General features: G+C 36.7%; 1 pseudogene across 1 annotated transcript in view; it reads right to left on the bottom strand.

Annotated features, from left to right (window-relative positions):
* Positions 1-8,704: 8,704 nt before the first annotated feature.
* LOC307065233 (DNA endonuclease RBBP8-like) overlaps positions 8,705-9,203 on the bottom strand; it is a 2,709-nt pseudogene continuing 2,210 nt past the window's right edge. The window contains exon 1 of the transcript in view: positions 8,705-9,203. This exon is cut by the window's right edge and continues 2,210 nt beyond it. The product of the transcript in view is annotated as a DNA endonuclease RBBP8-like (transcript).

The raw sequence follows: 9,203 nt of genomic DNA, 5'->3' as shown, positions 1-9,203 counted from the left end.
AGCAGAGATAAAACTATTACAAGAGTAATAATGACAGAAGTAGAGATAGAAAAGAGGGCAATTGCTAGATACTAAATTGATTTGTCATTGGGAAATAGTGTTCTGGACTTGGGAAGACATTAAATATGAAGTGACTGAGCTTGTATAATTTATTGGAAATAACTGAAACAAAATTAGTCTTCTTAAAAGTAAAAACAGTATAAATAACTAATAAACACACACATCCATAATTTTCAGTATACCAGGTATGTGCACAGTTGCAAAAGGATGACAACAATTAATGGAAAGGTAGTGAGTGGAGCAGTCAATTTTTGCTCCCTATGCCATCTTCCCTCAGCTCACCTCTGACACCAACAATAACTATGATGGATTGTCTTGTGTATGGAAACAGAATCTAACCTCAGATATCTTTCATTAATCTTTCTGCTTTTCTTCCTTAGGGCTTTCTCTGATGTGTCTGATGTGTGGGGCCATTAACACCTCCAGGAAAAACTTTCAACCAGTAGGAGATGAGAAGTGGTGCATAAGTGATGGGGAAATGAATGACAAAGCCTCTGATCCTTCAAACAGTAGGCTCTAGGCTCAGAGGGCTCAGGTGAGTTGAGCCCTAGCCCTCGGCAGTAACTTCACAAGCAAAACATCTTTCTATGGCTGTTCCATTTTCACTGTCTCATAACCCTTACTTCTATTTCTGCTTCCTCAGATTATCTCCAAATAATCTAGCTATCCCCAAGTTCTTTATACAGACTTTGTTTTCAGGCACAGATTTATACATGTAAGGATTATATATTTTTTTAATTTGAGTAAATGATACAAGAAATTAGTTGTGAAGAAGGCCCTTCTAAACATAAGATATATTGTAATTCTTATGTCTAGAGAACCTGGCCCACAAGTCTCCAAAACAGGGACCCAAGACTTATCACCACTTGACAGGGGTGAAAAGACTTTCACCTCCTTTAAAAGGTTTGCTTTGCAGTTTAATTGTGTTTTGATATACCTTCCTCGACCTTCCTATCTTTTGGGGGAAGTATGCCTACATGGCTCCTTGCCTACCATGCTGAATATAATCAGAGGAAACCCCAGATTCCTGAGTGCTGATATTGCTGGTGAATTGAAAACCAGTTTGCCAGGTGCACCATCTCCATTAATAGCCCTACCCTCTTTAACTCTGTTGGAAGTGATGGCTGGTGGTGTTCAGTTTCCTGGCTTCTCCTAGTCATTAGTTTAGTGGATGTGGTAACTTGAGCATGTGGTTTTGTGATGGCTTCTGTGGGGTGTTTGGTCTTGCCACAATTGCACAGCAATGTGAATGCCTTCTTGTAGCAGGGATGCTCTGGTGGGTATCTGAAGGTGGTTTCTTGTGGGTATTTAAGGTATGAGTTGTGGGTCAACAATAGTTGAATTTGCTGCTCTAGCTTTCTTAGGCTTCTCCCATCTGTTGATTTCAATCAGTGAAAAATTAAGTAATAAAATTAGTGCCTATAGTGTATATTATCAACTACAGTCTTTGCCATTTTCAGTGGGAAAATTGGACCACAGTTATAAGATACTTTCTCCATAATATATTGGATATGTAAGAGAAATAGATATATGAATGAAATGTGGAATGAATTTTAAAAATTTTCAAGTCAAATAAAGTCAGTGGAGACAATTTGTATAATTTAAAGTAACTTGTTCAAATGACATAGCTAGATAAATGAGATGATGGTGAGAATTTTCCCATAATTAGGAGCCGAGATTGGCCACTTCATATATAGGGTGTACCTGTTACAATTCCAGTGTTTGCCACCCACTGAAATATTGTAGTTTTTCAAAGAGGGTCCACATTACAATCATTCTTTTTTTCTGTGAACAACTGTAAGCAGCTCTTTTGCCCTTTTCTTGTTTGGCTGTTTTCTCTTCCCCTCAAAACTTAAAAACTTAATTATAAAATGAAATCACTAGGCAATATTTAACCTAACTCCTGACTTATGCTTCACTGGATGCACACAATGCCTTGCCTAACCTTTTGCTTCTTTCCCTAGATGAAAAGAAGTAAGAATAAAGAATAAGCAGTTGAAGAATGACTAGCTCTCTACTCCCAGCTTCCCCCTTAACATTTCTGCAGGCTAGACCAGTGGGAAAGATAACATTTAAAGAAAAATCAGGAGGAGTCAGCCAGTCTGCACACAATGGAAAATGACACAACCTCACCTCTAGCTTAGATGATTCACTAAGATTCTTCCAGCTTTTTCCCTTTAAAAACTATCATGGCTGAGCAGAATCTTGGGAGTTGGTTATTGGACATGAGTCTGCCTTCTCCCCAGGGTTGCCAGTCTCTCTAATAAAACAATCCTTCCTTTTTCAACCAACACTTGTCTCTTGAGTATTGGCTTTCGAGTAGGGAGCAGCTAAGCCTGCATTCGGTGACACAATAATCTGTGTCAGTCCATCATATCCTCACCTTGATTTGAAGCACTGAAAGCAGATGTACATCATTTGTGACTCTACTGCTTAAGCTCTGTGGTTTGTAAGTTCTTTTTACTTGCTAGTTTTTTTGTTTTCTTTTGTTTTGTTGTGTTTTTTTGCAGTATGTGGGCCTCTCACTGTTGTGGCCTCTCCTGTTGTGGAGCACATGCTCCGGACGTGCAGGCTCAATGGCCATGGCTCACAGGCCCAGCCACTCCACGGCATGTGGAATCCTCCTGGACTGGGACACGAACCCGTGTCCCCTGCATCGGCAGGGTGACTCTCAACCACTGCGCCACTAGGGAAGCCCTACTTGCTAGTTTTGATACCTATGTTTCATCTTCATAATTTAGGGAGAAACTTTGTCACAGTAAGCCTTTAACAGAGCAAGAGAAAGTTGAAATTGTGTTTCAGCAAAGAACCACATGTTCAGCCTTGGAGAAAGTAATAAAAAAAGACTAAAATAATTCCTATCTTTTCTGTAAAAAAGACTAAGTTGTTTCTTAAGACTCTTGTTTGTAAACTATGGAAAATCTGTGAAGTTAGCCTCCATCCACCAGGGAAAAAGGCATTTCTAAGATTGTGTTACCATTGAACAGTAGACTCGTGTATTTTTGCGTGCAAAGCTATCAAATATTTAAATTAAAAAGATATTATATTTTTTAGATTTTCCCCCCTTCTTTTGTTTGTTTGTTAGTTTCAGACCTGAGGGGGCCAGGTTTGCTAATAATTATTTTCTGTTTATAATGCATTATCAGAACGATTGTGTAAGAATACTGAAGTAACTCTGGTAAAATCTGCTTAATCACAGATTCCCAAGAACTGGGGTTTGTCTTAGTTTGCTTGGGCTGCTCTAAAAAAATATAACAGGTTGTATGGTTTATAAACAATTGAAATTTATTTCTCACAGTTCTGGAGAATGGAAGTCTGAGATCTGGGTGCCCACACTGCTGGTGAGGGCCCTCTTCTAGGTTGCAGACTGCCAACTTCTTGCTGTGTCCTCACATGGTAGACGGGATGAGGAATCTCTCTGGAGTCTTTTTTATTAGGTTATGAATCCCATTCATGACTTAATCACCTCTGAAAGGCCCCATTTCCTAATACCATCAATTTCAGCATTAAGTTTTCAACATATGAATTTTGGGGAAACACTTTCAGCCAATAGCAGTATTTTTCTTCAATTATTGAATATGAGAATCTTCATTTATTAATATTTATATTTTTAGATCATACACAAATAATTCAATGAACTTTAAGAAATACTATTGCATGCTAAATGCATCAAAGTATAGATTTTGAATCCATTTTCTTCTATCTCTCCATATTACAGCTTTTGTGTACTATATATTGACTGACAGAGAGATTAAAGGGTTATTCAGTGAGAAATCACTCCATACTTTGTTAAAATTATAGAACATTATTTGAGCAGGCTATGAATTGCCAGACTTAACAACCTAAATTAGTATTTCTTAATTTAATAGAAATAAAGTGCAAGAAAACAAATCAACTGGCTGAATATAAAATAGGACTTTCAATTTAAGCTACCCAGCATGTAGATTAATATTGTGTACAAACAGTATCATCCTTGCCAGATTCGATGTGCTTTTTCTGCTATTTTAAGTGACAGAGCAAGGACTGGAGGGGTGGATATTGAGAAAGGCAATCACATGCAGCCTGTTGACCCTTGGACCTGCAACATTTTCTTCATGGAGATAAGGAGACCTGGGAGCCTATGCTGATCATATAACCTTATTTGGTAATATCTTCCCCCATTCTGGATTTGATGTGTACTTTGTTCTGCTTAAGAGTGTACATCATATAGCACCTGGCCAACACCACTGCTCTACCTCTTCTTGGAAGTGAACAAATGGGGTCCTACACCTGCAGCATGGGGTGATGCACACCACCCTCTCTCCCTGTTCCATCTGTATGTGGTGGTGAGGAGGGAGACCACTTGGCCTTGGGGACTGTCACTCACTATTGAATCTGATCTTACTCCATCTCTTCTCAATGAGGAAAGCCTTATTCCATCCAGTGTCTGTGTAAAGTTGTGTTGTTGTGTTTTTCTTGGGCATTCTAACACATGAAAACCAGTCAGCAGTTGACATCTTGGGACTGCTGCCCCTGGTGACAGGCATTATTATGCTCTTTGCTGTCCTCCATGAAGTGGGACTCCTCCCAGGAGGATGTCATTTGCCCAAAAATGTACTAATATTGCTTAAGTTATCTTTATAAAAGTATTAAACATGAGAATTTATCTTTTGTTTTACTGAAAATTGATAGCCAACATATATGCTAAAACCAATTAAATAGTACACTGATGCAAATAGCTTAGAATACTTCCCAAGAGTAAAGTCAGGTATATAACAGCTTGACACAGTTAATAACACTTTTTTAAGTGGGTAATGACATTATTCTGATAATCAGCTCATTTATATCCCCCTTGGGGAAGAACTTATCTTGATCTTACAATGATTTCATATATGTCCTTATTAGGAAATAACTATTTTTTTTCAGATTCCTTAGCTCCCTGTAGCTATGTGTTGCCATAATTTCTGGACAAATTTTAACTTGCACCACCTTATATACAGCAATCTGCAAATTCTTTTAGTTTCTCTTCTAACTCTTCTCCAGAGAAAAATTGAAAACTCTTAAGAAATTCATTTAAGCACTTAGAAAAAGTATTTCTTCTCTTTGATTCTTTAGTTTCCTGCTCTGACTCATATATGAGGATTATTCAAATCCTTATGCCTGCTGCAGCTTCAAGAGAATGTTCCACCTGTTTATTAGAGTGGTGGGAAGCTTAGTTCCTCATTATTCTGTTAATCAAATCTTTCTCTGGAGTCCTTGAATATCAAATCTTCTTTTATATTTTATTCATTTTAGACTTTGTCACCTTTATTCAAATGCTCTTGGTTCTATTTTTCTCTTTATTACTTTTAACACAAAATAGGCTTTTAGAAACAAGTGCATTCACAATAACACCCATATTTAGTTAAAATACATATAATTAAAATGATTGATTCAGAAGCGAATAATCTCAAATCGCATCTCACAAAATAAACTGAAACAAAATAAAATACTCAATATAAGTAAATGTAGCCACCTTTAAGAAATATAACAAATTTTTGGAAAAATGTAAATTTGTGACAATATGTCGGCAATATTTTAAATGTATATTTTTCTAATACTCTTAAACACTAAAAAAAGCTATCTTTTGTTGATTATTCTCATTTTTAACAGAAAAAAGTTTGAATCGTAAAATCTACTTTTCAATTTGCTATATAGGTACAAATAAAAATAAATAAAATATGTGTAATTAGAGATTTGGGGAGAGAATGCCAGCTGCTTAACAACATGTGTGGTTTTCTTCCTCCTGTACTTGTTTCTCCTCCAAGTTTGTATTTAGTTTTGGTCCTGTGACGGCATCCTAGCCCATGACATTTGAGAAGAGATGCAGTGGGCCACTTCCATCTTGACCTATGAATACCACTCAAACCCCTCTTCTGTTTTCTTTCCTTCTGATGGTTACATATCTCTTCCCTGGGCAGCTTTGGTGCATTCATGACTTCCTAAATCAAACTCTTTCAGTCCTTGATCAAGAAAGCCAATATTGGTCTACTCCCAGATTTAGAAATATATTCAATTGCATTAAGCCACAGAAATGTAGGTATTAATTTGTTATAGCAGATACCAAAACCTTAATTAATTCACTGTTTTCAGATAGTGTTAGATAACAGGGAACTGAAAAATAGCATTTCATGTTTCTTTTTCTTGTGAATTCACCTGGATAAGAATTTTAATTTAAGACAATTAATTGAACCAATACAAAATTTGATAATATTTTGTTACCTTATATCATTAGTATTTAAAAAAATGTATTTTATTGAGGCGATGTTGATTTATAACATTATATAAGTTTAATGTGTACATTATATTTTTTCTCCTGTATACACTACAACTTGCTCATTACCAAAAATTTAGTTTCCATCTGTCACCATACAGTTGATCTCCTTTACCCATTTTGCCCTCCCCTCACCCCTCCACCTCTGGTAGCCACTACTCTGTTCTCTGTATCTTTGTGTTTATTTTGGATTGGTTTGGTTTGATTTGGTTTGTTAATTAATTTATCTTTATTTGTTTCTTTATTAGCTTTTTTATATTTCACATATGAATGAAATCTGATGGAAGAGTTCCTTTCAACATTTCTTGCAAGACAGGTCTAGTGTTGATGAACTCCCTCAGCTTTTGTTTGTCTGGGAAATTATTTATACTTCATATCAGAGTGATAACTTTTCTAGATAGAGTATTCTTGGTAAACTGTTTTTATCTTTCAATATCTTGAGAATGTCATTCTACATCTGGACTGTAGGGCTTCAGCTGAGAAATCTGCTGATTGCCTAATGAGAGTTCCTTTGTAGATTACCATTCTCTTTTCCTTGGCTGCCTTTAAAATTCTTTCTTTGTCATTTACTTTTGACAATTTTAGTGTATATTTGCTTTGGAGAAGGTCTTTTTGTATTGAGGTATTTAGATGTTCTCTTAGCTTCATGGATTGTATATCTAGTTCCTTCCCCAGGTTTGGGACGTTCTCAGCTATTATTTCTTTAGATAACCTCTCTCACCCTTTTACTGTTTTTCTCTTTCTGAGATACTCATTACCTTAATATACCCTTCCAAGAAGAGTTGGATAACTCTTGTAAAATTTCTTTATTTTTTTATATCTTACTTCCCTTTCATCTTCTATTTGTATCATTACCAGATTTTTATGTTTGAGTTTGCTAATTTTCTCTTCCATATAGTCTGCTCTATCTCCAATGCTTTCTTATGCATTCTTCACCTCATTTATTGAGTTTCTTAGCTCCAGAATTTCTCTTTGGTTCATTTTTAGAGTTTCAATATCTTTAATAAAGTATTCCTTCTGTTCATTAATTTTATTTCTGATCTCATTAAACTGCCTTTCTGAGTTTTCTTATAGCTCATTGAGTTTCTTCAGAACACCTATTTTGAATGTTCTATCAGTTAGATTGTAACATTCCATTACTTTAAGTTTGGCTTTTGGAGAATTGTCATTTTCTTTCTGTGATATAGTGTTACTGTGGCTCTTCATGGTGCCTGATGAATTCCCTTGCTGGTACATTTGAAATTAAATGACAGGTTAGAAGTTAGAGTCTTGTTTTCTGGTAGGTGACACTAAAACACAAGTTTTTGCTTTCTCTTACTTGAGTTGCCTCTGGTTATATTTGAGAGCTGGTGCTTTCCAGCCTCCACCACCTCTGTAACAGATGGGGATTCCTTCTTTCCTTATAGCTTTTTGTGCCTCTGGGGTTGTTGTTGCCTTGTTTCAGCCAGTGTCGCTGTCATCACTGGGATGGTGGGCTCTTCCCTTGCATCCAACATCCCCTGAGTCACAGGCTCTGTCACCATGGAGAAAGGGGGATAGTAGGAGGGGAGCTGGGGTCACACAGGTGCTTGTATCCTGTCTGGTATCATAAGGTTTGCTGGTTCTGCACTGCAGATGAGTAAGATGGGGATTGAGGTTGTGAGCACCACAGTGACTGGAAAGACAGTGTACCAGTCCACACTGCCATGGCTACTCAGTTAACTTTGGCTATGGGCACTACTGCTGTAAGGAGGCTGGGGTCTTGTGTGCCACCTTCCTTGTTGCTACTTGCATCTCTGAAGCTGTGGACTCAGCTACTGCAGTCAGAGGGCCAGGGTTGCAGGCACCAATTCTGCTATTCCCCAGGCTCTGTCTCTTCTATGTGTTCCAGTCCACCCACTTTTATATATACAGATGTGTGGAATTCTCCAGCTTCCTGCTGTATTGAGAAGAAACACCTTTGTTGAGTTGTAGATATTTTACTAGTTGTAGTTTGAAGGGGATAGAGAAAGGTTTTTCTTCACTTTGCCATATTGTTTACATCCTGTCTTCTTTTAAATTGATTTTTTTCATACTTTCAAAATGGTAATTAGGTATTACCAAATAAAGTAATAAACAACTCTTAACTCAGAGTGCAAAATGAAAGCACTTTATTATTTTAAAGGTTCAAAAGCAATAAAATACAACATCAACTTATCCACATTTTTAAGTGGTCATCTGTGTGATAGGTAAATGTCATTTAAAAACATTTCCAATAGAAAAATGATTTGTAAATCAGTTTACAGAAGATCAAAAAAATCAGTGTTTAATACCAACTTTAACTATAAATAACTAAAAAGAAAATTGTTCTCTCTTCTCTTTTTGCTTCAACATTTATGTCTTCTGTTCTTTGCCTTTAGGAGAAAATATTGCACTGTAAGGTTGCCATCTTTTGGGATGAGGACAAGAATCAAGATCTTCTTTAATGTAACCTCTTTCCATGCAAGTCTGAGTGGAAGGAAAACCAACTTCCCAGAAATTCTCTGGTGTGTTGTGTGGAATGTAGCAAAATCGGTGTCCAGGAGGAAGCCAACTTCTTTCCTCTTTCTTCTGCTGGAAAATCTGCATAATAAAATTTCACACTCCTTACATGTGTGTCCAAGCAATTTTCTTCTCTCTTCTTTTTTCTGAACCACCTAAATATGAGGAAAATTTTGTAGGCTAGTTTATCTTTCATCATCTTTAAAATATGGCTCCACAAATGCTTTCTGTTTGACCTTATCTTGTTTATCACTATGAGTGTTTGATTTTTTGTAGCAGCTGACAACACCTTCTCTTCATCTGCTACGTGGGGGAAGCTATCCGCCAAACAGGATTCATATTTTTCATGTGT

Source organism: Hyperoodon ampullatus (genome assembly GCF_949752795.1).
Source record: "Hyperoodon ampullatus genome assembly, chromosome: 16".
In the NCBI taxonomy this organism is placed as follows: Eukaryota; Metazoa; Chordata; class Mammalia; order Artiodactyla; family Ziphiidae; genus Hyperoodon; species Hyperoodon ampullatus.
Note: the sequence above shows the minus strand (reverse complement) of the source record. Positions and strands in the feature narration are given on the sequence as shown.